We start from the raw sequence: 13,897 nt of genomic DNA, 5'->3' as shown, positions 1-13,897 counted from the left end.
TATATTCAACACAATTTGATTTAAACAAGTTAAAATTTTTTCAATATTATATTGTAACAGATATTTCTAGTTTTGCATATTATTAGTAATTTTCTAAGTTAAATTATAGTATTAAAACTGTATGACAAACAGTAAACACAAATACATATTATGTAGTCCTCTACTGGGTGTGTATGTAGTTAGATTATGCAAAATGCATTTAATTCCAATACAAACTGTAATTTATTTTTATAACTTTGTGCCATTTTCATTTGGTTCTTTTTTGAATTGGAAAAAGTAACTGATTATTAAACAATGGAAAGCAAAAAAGGCAGCCTGATGGGAATATATATCGTATTTTTGGATTGTAAATTATTCAATTGATAATTATGAATTAAAATTTTATTTTAAGGCGATTGAAAATAACAAAACAAAAAATATAGAAGATAGGTATAGAAAAATCACCGATAGCTGTGGGTGTGTGTCACCTGTAAAATGTAATATATATATCGTGTTATTCTATTTTTTTGATATTCACGTATATAGGTACATAATATATGGTTTTACAGAACTTTATTTAACATTTACCAATCACATTGATGTGAAAGCAGTTAAGTCAGGGAAGCGCCAAGGGTGCCCGAATGTCCAGTGTGTTTCGCACCCCCTAACCTTGATTGACTCGCCTGTGAGTTAAACCACTTAAGTTGTGGTCTTCCTGACTCCCATTTTCTTTCAGGACTATGATTATAACATTATCAAGTCTCATTAATTCGAAATTTTCTGTAATTCGAATTTTAATGTCAAAAATCTCCCTGTAATTTGAAACCAAATTTTTGTTTTCTACCAGTCAAAGCTATTTTTTCAATACTAGGTGTGTATAGGTAAATCGTTTTACAGTGGCACCATGGGATGGGTATGGCAAATGCCGCTTGCAGTTGTAGTGGTATTGTTTGCTAGCATTGAAACAGGCATTGTCGCAAGCAATTCAATACACCCGCGAATCGCCTATGGTGCCACTGTAGAATGATTTACCTTTACACATAAATGGGTGGTTCGCAATAATTATGGATCAAGTCCAATTTTCATAAAATACAATTTTTTTTATTTCAATGGCTAGGTAAAATAGATTTCTGTATAGTGTGTTAATATCACAATCGTAACTCTACAATTTTCCGCATAAATGGCAATACTAGTATTGATAAAACATAACATTGAAAATGAATCATGTCCTTTTTGACAGTTCCCTCAGCAGTATAAAGAGGTATTTGCTAACATTAATTTGTTAATATTAATAAAGCCTGAATATACTTTATGTTTTGACTATTTATTTAAATTGATCCATGTTCTATCAAAATATGGTAAGTATTTACAGTAAAAACATTCCTGAATTTTACAAAAGGAGTTTTAACTTTAGATCCAAATATCTCAGGTTCCATTTTGATGGACTTGATCCATAATTATTGTGAACCACCCAAATTTTGATGAAATCATCCGTTATTTGGTGTTTATTTTTCATTATTTCAAGTGACACATCATCACAAATTGAACACTTTGATGCAATAAAATTAATGTAATTCGATTTTTTTTTAGAAAATTCAGTATCTTGAATTTTGTATTCACAAGGTTATATTGTATTAATTATATTTAGTGCTGACTCACGCTTATGTTATCGGAGATCTTGTTATAAAAAAAAAATGATAGGCATTTAACATTACCCATCGATGTGATTATTTGGACGGAAGAAATATTGTAAATAGAGATTGTTACTTTTGCCAAGTGATATGTGATTATAGATTGTTTGATTGAAAACGTGTCAAATGGGTGATTTTTTTCTTTTTGCATGTTATTACCATATTGTTCACATTTACTTTACCCTAGGAGCGGAAAACTCTGCATAGTATATCCACCACATACAAGCATTTTTTAATATGGGGTTGTCCATAGATGATGTCACACGATTATCGGATTCTTTTGACCAGACGTCAGTAGCGAAGGGTGGAGGTAGGCTGTTAAGATCCGCCGTAAATAGTGCACATTAAACTTTGTTAGTCACACGTATTTGTTTTTATTGAACTAATACTACAATAATTTACAGGTGGTGTTGGTTAGTTTTAAAAAATCAATTAAACCCTGCCTAAACCAAATCATAATAGTTTTGGTATATTTTGGGTGATATGACAAAATTGTGCACACTTTTTTATTAATACTTCGTTGGATTAAGAAATCATATTACACATATTGTTGGCTCATTTTTATAAATTCATTAAGCCCTGCCTAACCAAACTATAATAGATAAAAAATATTTTTATAAAATCTCAATGAAAACAAATACATATGACTGACAAAGTTTAATGTGCACTATTTATGGCGGATCTTAACAGCCTACCTTCACCCTTCGCCACTGCCAGACGTAGACTCCTGTCTAAACTATGTCATATTTTTAAACTACCACCCCATTTCTTAAAAAACTAATTTGTTGAAAATTATCTATTCAAGGAATATAAACAAATGAATCCGTATTTTGTTGGTTTTGTGACGTCATATTTTCATATCATCAGATTCCCTCATCGCATGGACCCCTATATACTTCAATATCAAAATGTATATAAATTCCAATGCTCTTCCATGTAAATGGAAATTAAGGTCTTGGCAGTTTTTACCTGTTGTCTAAAATTTTAATGTTTTAGTATTATGTATATATCTTTTGATAATGAAGCTCTAATTTGTCACTATAGACTTATATTAGTAAAACAAGTTAAGCAACATAATATAACATTAGATAATGATTATCTGGCAATTAATTGTGCATAGTAATAATTAAACCACAAAATGACCCATACCTATAGTTAAAAGGTTTGAGCATTTCAGAATACGTCATAATATGACCATACCTTTAGTAGGTTTGAGCATTTCAGAATACGTTAAAATATGACTTGAAACATACGTAAAGTGATCTTTACCGAGTCGTCTAAAGCTCCTAAGGAGCGGTACACAGTGCCCACTTTGGGATTCACTTATCTAAACTCTAAAGTTATGTTAATTAACATAATTGTTTCAAAATCAAAATATTTCACAACTAAATACCATATTGGAATATAATGCATATTATATTGGTTTACATGTAAATTGTACGTATTACATTTCACCGTAGCACAGTTCGCCGTGAGCTTACTTATCTGAAAGAGATGACTGTATGATGAAAAAATTACGCATTGTTGGTGGAGCATTGCAGACAATAATGTTCCAATCTTATTAGATTCAATATGAACATTAAATTGATATTGATTGGTTTCAAATATCTGATAATAACGATCATTATTTAAATTCAAGAATTGAAACCTAACCTAAACTAACAAATAATCTGGTATATTGGCTATTTTAAAAATTTGTTTACCGCTGGCTTATGTAAACTGACAAGAGCCGTCTTTTATTTAGACATGAATTTTATCTCAGTACTATACGACCCAAAGAGGTTGGAGGGTCTATAGACGTCGTATTTTGTGAGATGTGATATGACAGGACGTTCATAGACGTCCTGTACTGTGAAACAGAATATGACACGACGTTTATAGAAGTCGTATTTTGGATTAAAATAATATGTTCCCTGCTACTTGTGTCACGGTGCGAACATATTTCGATTAGATAGTGTCGATCTTAAGACTTAACTCATTTCTATATATTATCTAAATCGAAAATTTTAATATGTGTCATATCACCAACATGTATTAGCTAACATGTGTCTGCGAATGTGTTAATATACGACTATATATTTCCGATACAACATTTCATGGAGAAGTCTGATACGGCGAACTGCATACATACAGATTTCCGGACACGATTATGATGTCAAGAAAATTGCTGTCTGGTAAATACATGAGTGATTTGGGTGTTCAACTTCTTGCTTTCATATTTGAAATTAACCAATGGGATTAGAAATTTGATTTAAAATTGAAATCGATTACCAATTATATGGTCAAGTCTGATTAATTACTCAATTGAAACTAATTGTCTAGAGCCTGGACTTTATACTAGAGAAAAGTGTAATGTGTTTGTTAACAAAGGAAAACCTAATGCTGCAGTGTGTAAGAAATCGTGCTGAAACTGTTATACCTATGTACCATATTTTCCTGTAATTGTTTAACCATCGTACTCAAATATTGTTGATGCTTTTGTAGATAGAAACGCACTGGGGACATGAATGTTTTACAAGAAAATAAATAATCTTTGGAAAACTATTGCTCTTTTATTATTACCGCATTTTCTACATTATATATCCGAGTATGGCGTGAATATATTGGTAAGTCGAAAAACACCAATTCTCGGAACAGCTTTCTGTAAGGTTGGTTTTCTGTGGTAAATCAGGAATGTTTATAAATTTTAGTTTGTTGAAAATATACCAACATTATTACACTAAAATTTAAAAACATATTGTCACATCAATATTATAACTAGATAACTCTGATTTGGTCATTGACGGGAAAATGAAATTTAAACTTTTCTTGATTAACATAAATCTAGGCTATTATTATTAAAAATAAAAATGGAAAGTTGTGCTTGTCTAATTGGGAACAATTAAATAATGTTCAATTGTATGAAAAAATATTGTAGATATATGTATTATTTTATTTAATGCATTTATAGTTATCTAATATTTTCAAACACAAAATTAATACAGTTCCCACCTGACTTACCTAGTTTTTTCATTTTGTAGAGACGGAAATGTAGAATCATATTCAATAGCTTCTCAAAAACAGTGAAAATCAAGTTATCTAGTTGTAGTATTGAGGTATTGATTGAAACATAGAAACGGCTGTCCTGAGAATTGATGTTTTTCAATTTATGATATTCACGCCATACATGGATATATCCCTTTCCTTACCTATTATCTACATTTATCTACATCTGTTCTTTCGACCATGTCCGATCCTAATAGGATCATTTGGGCCTCCACAGAGTAGAAGTTTGTATTAACGGATTTTGTTTTTTACGAGAAATGGATGTCAGCCACTTGCTCAACCTATTAGGTCCATACCCTGACAGACATAAATTGAAAAACAATATGTGTACTTGCCAGACCCAGGATTCGAACCTAGGACCCACCAGCGTTATAGTCCAACGCTTTAGCCGCGCAGCCACCGTGGGTGGTCTACATTTATATAATTAACCAAGAGCTCTTTCCGTTTTGGCGAGTGATTGTGTGCCTTATTTATCATGTCCGGTAGGTCCAAAAAAATTCGATCCAGAACCGTTCTTTATTTAAGAACGAAAGTATGAATTTGAGAAATCTCAACCCTGATATTGTTCTATGGGATGTATTTGATTAATCCATAATTTTTCACACCTTTTTTTGCTAGCATTTTATGAGAAAATATTTTTTTGATGTGTGCATACACTACATAAAAAGTTTTGGAAAATGGCGGTTGGACCCTATACCTACTAGAGATTGCAATATCGAATGAAAATACCGGTATACCAAAATAATAAATACCTAATTATATATATGAAAATCTCTTGAAAATATAAAAATTAATAGCAATTATATCTAAATAGGTATATACCCAGGGCTTTTTTTTCCATTTAACGCGGTGGAACGGCGTTCCGGCACCTTTTTTCACGGTTTTATTTCAAAATCAATTAAACGAAAAAATATTTGCGCTTAAGTAATTACAATAATAATTCGTTAAAATGATAAAATAAGGTACAGGTGGAAGCCATTTTGAATGTTGGCGTGTTAGTGTTAGTGAAGTAACCGTATAGTTTAAATAGCAAACATGCGTATGTAACTAGCTTCATACGTATGCTGCGTATTATGATTTTGACAGTTTGACGTTTATCGCATGGCAGCATCTGCGTATATTGTTATTTACGTTTGTTTAGTCAGTTTGTGTTACGATTACGTGTTGTGCAACTATTTTATATATTATTTAGTGCAACCCCAAGTTTAAATATGAAAAAAATTTCCTGTTACTTCTCAACCACCGGCAGCGGCGCCGATTCCGCAAATAAAAAGCTCAAAACAGAAACGATGACAGAAGATATGGAAATATCGGTACATGTAGATGTTCCTGAATCATCTCTAGCTGATCTCGGGGATCAAGGTCGAACTCAAAACGATTGGCCAGACTGCTGGTCATTAGATCAAAAAAACGATTTTTGCTCAAAAAACGAATGGTTGAACGTACACAAAATGAAACTTGGCTGCACAATTTGCAGAAACGTTGGAACTCTTGGAACTGAAACGACAATGGGAATGAAAATATCCAAAGAATGGGCCAATAATGAAATCACGTATTCTGGGAAAGAGAGGAAGCTACAATTGGGGTCACTTCGAAAAAAAAATTTCGATCACAGAGGATCTATTGCACACAAAGCAGCGTTAAAAATCATTTCTGAAGCCAAAAAAAAGCAGATTGAAAATACTTTTTTAAAATCGTTATCTCGCGAAAAACTAATAACAGCAAACATTTTTCGAACTGCATATAAAGTAGCTAAGGAAAATCAATCATTCAATATGTTTGAAAGTGAAATTAATCTCCAAGAACTAAATGGGATCGAAATGGGTCATATTCTCCATTCCACTAACGCATGTGTTAACATTGTAAATCATATATGTGATGAAATGAGAAAAAATGTTTTCAAAGAAATTGTTCAATCGAAAAATATAATTTCTTTGATAATTGATGAGTCTACCACCATAAGCCAAAAAACCACCCTCATTGTGTATGTTCGATGCTGTGTCGAAAGTGTTGGAATGAATTCACCAATTAATTTGTTTTTGGATTTGATTGAACTTAAAGACGTAACGGCAAAAGGAATATTTGAATCATTACTCCAATCTCTTGATTTATATGGGATGACAGAAGAATATTTAAAAAAATATTTAGTTTCGGTTGCATGCGACGGCGCTGCTGTGATGTTAGGTTCTAAAAATGGAGTGAAAAAATTGCTGACAGAAAAATTTCCTTCAATTATAGTTTGGCATTGTACTAATCACAGATTAGAATTATCAGTAAGTGATGTTGTAAAAAAAATTTCAGGGATCAATAGATTCAAATCATTTATTGATAAACTTTATGTTTTATACCACGCGTCGCCGAAAAATAATAGAGAGTTGCATTTATGTGCAGAATCACTAGGCGTTGAGGTACTGAAAATCGGAAGAGTTTTAAGTACCCGATGGGTGGCATCTAGTTTTCGTTCAGTTTCGGCTGTGTGGAATAATTATGAATCCCTTGTGCATCATTTTGAAGAAGCGATGAATGACCCTACAAGAGATAAAAATGACAAGTGTACTTACAGTGGCTTAAAGAACAAAATAACATCAACAGCATTTTTATTGGATCTAGCATTGATGTGCGACGCTCTCCAAGAATTGTCGGAACTTAGTTTGGACCTACAAAATCGCAATGTGAACCTTTACATTGCAAATCGAAAAATAAATGAACTCGTTCAAGTTTTTGAAGAAAGAAAACAGAATTTTGGACCCTATTATAAATGTGCTGCAGCTGCTATAAGCAATCTGCATTTTCGTGGAGTTTTACTTCACGAAAAAGTTTCTAAAAATGATCCTCCTATTGATCCGAAAATATTTTATTCCACGTTGAAAACGTCAATTGAAAAAAGGCTGCTAGATAATAAAGATGTTGAGTTTGCACTTTGGGCTCGCGTACTTGACCAAAAATATTGGCCTGAAGACATTGATAATCGGTTGACATTTGGAGAGATGGAAATTAGAAACATTTCGATCAGGCTACAACTAGATGAACGAGAAATGATTCGTGGATTTCGCGAATACATTCTCGAAAAGACATATTCTGAAAAACTCTTGCGTTTGGTATATGCTCTGAATTCTATTCCCATTTCTTCAAGTGAATGTGAACGGGGGTTTTCGCAAATGAATCTTATTATTACCCCAACAAGAGCTTCGTTAAACACTAAAACAGTTTCGGCACTCTTGTTCATCAAACTCGTGGGACCACCCTTGACACTTTTCGATCCTTCAAAATATGTTGATAGGTGGTTACTTAAAGGAAGACATTCGGCCTTAGACTCTAACACTAAGAAAAGGAATCGAGATGATGTATCAGACGAGAATTGGAAAAAACTTTGGAAATCACTCTAAAGTTTTATTCAAGTTCATAAATAAATACATTACATATGTATTTACAATTATATTTTAAAGTTAGTCTTATTTAGTCTTATTTGTACAATATATTTCAAATATAATGTATGTATTTTATTGTTTCTGTAGCTTTGTTTTGACTAAAATAAAAAATTATCGTAAAAATCAACCTTTTTTTGTTCGCTTCGTGGCATAGCTCCTTTAAATTTCATTTAAGTGACATTTGAATATAATTTTATTTAGTAAAAAGCTTGACATGAAGTGAGTTCCGGCACCTTTTTTTTTTAAAAAAAAGCCCTGTATATACCTATATGCAAACCTTTAAAAATAGGTAAAGGAAAGATATGGTAAAAATGCTGATGTTTACATATCTAGTAGTTGAACTACAGTAGAACCTCGATTATATGGATTGCTCAAAATAAAACAAAAAAATTATGGTGCTGCATAACATTTTTTTTGTTTGGCGCATTTGTTCCAATAACATCTGGTGTAAAATATGAGTCATGCATCCTGTGTGAAAAAATTTAGCTCAGTAGTCTTCCGAATTCAATACGCATTAGACGTTTGTTTCTTGAAAATTATCAGTCTATTATCATTAAAAGACAAATTGGATATAATCGATGCTCTGAAACACGGTGACTCGGGACGTTATCTATCTAATAAATATGGTGTCTGAACGTCAACTATCTCGGATATAAAAAAACAAAGTGAAACTATTATGAAGTTTACTAATTGTTTAATGTCAGAAGATGGGATGGAAGCTCAGAGCGGAAGGTTATGAAAAAATCAGGAAATGAAATGGCTTGAGAACCAAGAAGATTGTAATCCAGGACAACTTATATATCTTAAGAGTATTCGCAATTCGGCAGCTTCTAAAAGAAGAGCCTTTAAGCAAAAATCGATAATTGATTTTTTAATAAAAAATAATTTATCATACATATGTATATCTATACAAATAAAATTGGTACTGTTCGGTTATCAGGAATACAGCAGAAAACACATTTTGAAAATACCCGATATACTGGATTATTTGTTAGTTTAGGTTAGGTTAGGTTTGGTTAGGTTAACCTAACAAATAATCCAGTTTATAAAATTTATTTATACTGAATATACTTGTCTTTCCCTGTCAATTATGATTTTTTTTCGATTATCCGGATTTTTCCTTATCCGGACTATCTTCATCCCCAATTAGTCCGGATAATCGAGGTACTATTAATTGTATTAAGACTTTCTTCTTCGAATGATCTTTCAATAAATTTATATAATGAAGTGTTCACCTAATGTTTTATTAGTTTATTTCACTTTCTACACTCAGCAATTTCTTTACTTTTATCCCCTAAGAAGTAAAACAAAAACTCTTCTTATATTTCTTCATTATTTCATAAGCTACTCTTTAGTAGATAAACAAAAAATTAGCACAGGCAAGTCCATTATAGCGTATAATTGTTATTTAATCATGAAATATTCACCACTGAGGCTGAGATTACAAATGATTGCACAAACGAATAGTATTTAAGTGCGATTTCAGATACAACTAAAAATACACCCGAAAATTTCTAAAACCTGCGAGCGACTAGCGGCAACACTGGGATAAATTTAAAATAAGAGAAGTACTTACCTATAATGCAATTGTTTTTCGCAAGCCTACATGTGTCATCGCTGGTCATCTAGGACGTACATCGCGTAACACGACAAAAATGTACAGCCATGTCAAACTTTTTATGTTAATTATTAATACATTTTGTTTCTACTTTCAATACCGAATATGTCGGGGTAATATTGTGCCGCAAATGTCGTCATGAGCTTTTATGCTATTGTTCGGTTATGAGGAATACAGCGGAAAACACATTTTGAAAATACCCGATATACTGGATTTATTAGTTTAGGCTAGGTTGGGTTAGGTTTGGTTAGGTTAACCATTCAAAATGTGTTTTCCGCTGTATTCCTCATAACCGAACAGTACCGTTTTTATCATTTGTTTTTTACGAAAACAGTTTATTCCATGTAGACAATAAATTATAATAAATACCCTTTTCTGTCGGCGCATAGGCTTTTCGATCCAATAATTGTTGGTTTGATCATTATCACAAACTAAGATTGTATTAGGTATAAGGTTAGGGTAGGTTAGATTAGGTTAGGTTTGGTTTGGTTTAAAAAGAAAGTTATAAAATCTCATGACATCATCTGCGGCACATTTACCTATAGCGGTATTGTCTGAATTTTAAAACCAGTATTTCGATATCGTCAAATACTGGGATACCGGTTTTAAAATAACGGTATTGTATTCCCAACCTTACATCCTCTATATTCAAATTTCAAAACACATTTTTACCAATATAAAAATACTTGTGATAAACTATTCTTAAGGCGAAGTCTTCACTGAGCCTTTTTTAAAGAGGCACCTAGCGGAAAAATACGAAGCTTGCAATTTGAGACATTTTTTTGATAATTTACAATTTCAACTATATTAATGAATACATATGTATCTGAAAACATTAAAAAGAAAAATATTTTTTATTTTAAGTCAAAGACAAACTTACAATTGTAAAAAATGTAATAAAATGTGAATTTGTTGTATCGGACCGCACCCTATTATTACATATATTTTATGGTCATATTTATTATTAAAATTTAGTTTATTAAGTTTTCTAAGCATCACCAATCACAAGAGATAGTTGACTAATTCATAGTTTTAAATAAAATATTTATATAAATATAAATAAAAAGGATTTCAAGTTTTACACATTTATATTTTTTATAAAAATCGATGTTTTTTAGAATAGATATAAAAAATATTAAAACTATGAATTAGTCAAAAATCGCTTAGGTGATGGTTAGAAAACTTAATAAACTAATTTTTAATAATAAATATGACCATAAAATATATGTAACAATAGGGTGCGGTCTGATTTAACAAATTCACATTTTATTACATTTTTTACAATAATTGTAAGTTTATCTTTGACTTAAAATAAAAAATATTTTTCTTTTTAATGTTTTAAGATACATATTTATTCATTAATAATACAGTTGAAATTGTAAATTATCAAAAAAATTGTCTCAAATTGCAAGCTTTGTATTTTTCCGCTAGATGCCTCTTTAAAAAAGGCTCAGTGAAGACTTCGCCTTAAGGGGGAGGCTTCTACCTATCAGAGGCACCTAGCGGAAAAATACGAAACTTGCAACTTGAGACATTTTTTTGATAATTTACAATTTCAACTGTATTAATTAATAAAAATGTATCTGAAAACACGGCCCACGTGCGCGAAGCAGGTCAAAATGGAAATTTTATGGTATTTTCAGAGCATAGCCCTGGACATTCCTTAAACGTTGTAGATAAATCTATTTATATAATTTTGAAGCCTTATTATCCTTTATATTTATTTTAAACATTTGATGTCTGCATAAGGTATTTTTATTACATAAAATAATATTCTTTTAAACCTCTCGATCTAATGTTTTAGAATATAGTCATATTTCAGTACATCCATGTGCAGTGGTGTTAAGATTTTCTAATGGTTTTATAAATGCGTTTAAAAATTAATAAAACTAAAAAATCTTAACACCACTGCACATGGATGTACTGAAATATGACTATATTCTAAAACATTAGATCGAGAGGTTTAAAAGAATATTATTTTATGTAATAAAAATACTTTATGCAGACATCAAATGTTTAAAATAAATATAAAGGATAATAAGGCTTCAAAATTATATAAATAGATTATCTACAACGTTTACGGTGACGCATCAGTGAAACGGAAAATAATTTTCAACTGTAGGCGCGATGAAATTTTGGACTCGCTCGCATTCAGTGAGAGAACATCGAGCTAGAAACACGTCACTTTGCTTCGTGATGGCGACGGGCCAATTAATTCTTAAATCGTGTAAAGATGACTAAAAACGTTACCCATTTACTTTAAAAAGAAAACATGTCAATGAATATATTATTATTGTTACTAATAGAACAATAAACAGAACATAAAATGGACGCATGTTGGATTTATATGACAAATAATATTTCGTTTGACAGGCATCACTTGCACTCGCGACCCGCAATCCGCGCATCGCCTAGCAAGGATCTTTTTAGACCGTGCCTCAACTGATGTACGGCCTTAAGGAATGTCCAGGGTTATGCTCTGAAAATACCATAAAATCTCCATTTTGACATACGTGCGACGCTTCTCTTGAATTCTTCTCGGACGTAGCGCCATCTGTCATTTAACAACATAAATAATTTCGTTCTGTTTGAAATACGAACGACGGTTAAATTTGTTCATACAAAAATAATATAATCGCGATTAAAAAATGGGAGGGTGGGGGTAGGAGGGTGAAAATTTGGAGTTATAGGTATTTTTTATGCCAAATAATAAAAAAAATACAAAAAAAAAATTGTCAAAAAAATAAAAGAAAAATTTTCTGGATAGAAATACCCTAATCACCAAGCGGTATGAAATATACTTGTTGACCTATTCTAATGCCTAAAAAATATACATAAAAAAATTCATAAAAATCAGTCGAGCCATTTCGACCACAAACATCGTGACACGAGATTTTTATATATATAGAGATGAATGTGTATGACGTATAACTCGAAATCCTTTTTATTTATTTCCTCATATCGGGACCATACCTTAATAAGATTTCATATAAATAAAAAGGATTTCAAGTTATACACATTTATATTTTTATAAAAATCGATGTTTTGTAAAATAAATATAAAAAATATTAAAACTATGAATTAGTCAAAAATCTGTACGTGGAAAAATAAAAGGGGTCGGCTTGGCCACCACAAAGGGAGACGCGATTAGTGCTTCATAATGATATGATGCTGAGTGTCGACAACTCAATAAACCAACTGTACTTATTTAAAAATACACGAAACACTCATAATTTGACCATTTGGGGAAAACTAATGTAAAAAAATCACACTGGCCTTCATATTAACAATAGGTAGGGGGGCCCACCAAACATCCTGGTCTGGGGGCTCGCTTCCGGATGTGGGGACCATGAGTATCACTGTTTAACCAAACCTATAGTGGCGTAAACGTGGCCCACATGCTCCGTAACACAAATGGGCTCTACGGCATTGTATCACAATGTATATTGGTTTAATGGTAACTAGAACCAAAAACAATATGAAGAAGCGGGGAGGGGATATTCTGGTGATCCTTCAAACTGTGAATGTGGCGCCGAGGAAACTGCAGGACAAGTGATGGTCTAACCCAGTGGTGGCCAAACCGTGGCGCATTGGATGATTACAAGTGGCGCATTGCATCTTTGCCTACTTATTCTTTTGAATCCATCCATCTTCATATTTTCAACACCTGAGTCCTCTCAGTTCAAGTCATACAGCCTTCTTACTCATCAGTTCGTCCCGTTTTTTTGACAGTTTACAATTGTTGAAATAAAATCAAATTGAAACTGTTCATCTCTCAGTTAGAAAATGAGGATTTGAGTCAATTTCCACACTTGAAAGAGCAGAATGAATGTGCTGTGGATAATAGCAATTTGATCAAATATATTGAAAAAATCAAGATATTGCAAGGGTCATTTGAAAGTGGTTTTCATGATTTTGTTAAAGAAGAAAACTGCATGCTCGCATTTATAAACCCATTTTCACTTAGTGAACAAAATGTAATGCAGATGCCTAGTAACATATAAATGGAACTGATTGATTTAAAAACAAATTCATTATTGAAAATGAAATTTGATGAGCTTTTTCCAGATCAAAATGCTTCTGACATAATTAATTTCTGGCGTTCATTAACCTATGAACATTTTCCAGAGCTAAGA

This window comes from Rhyacophila brunnea, unplaced genomic scaffold (assembly GCF_057557595.1).
Source record: "Rhyacophila brunnea isolate RB1 unplaced genomic scaffold, BYU_Rbru_1.0 scaffold_12, whole genome shotgun sequence".
In the NCBI taxonomy this organism is placed as follows: Eukaryota; Metazoa; Arthropoda; class Insecta; order Trichoptera; family Rhyacophilidae; genus Rhyacophila; species Rhyacophila brunnea.
Note: the sequence above shows the minus strand (reverse complement) of the source record.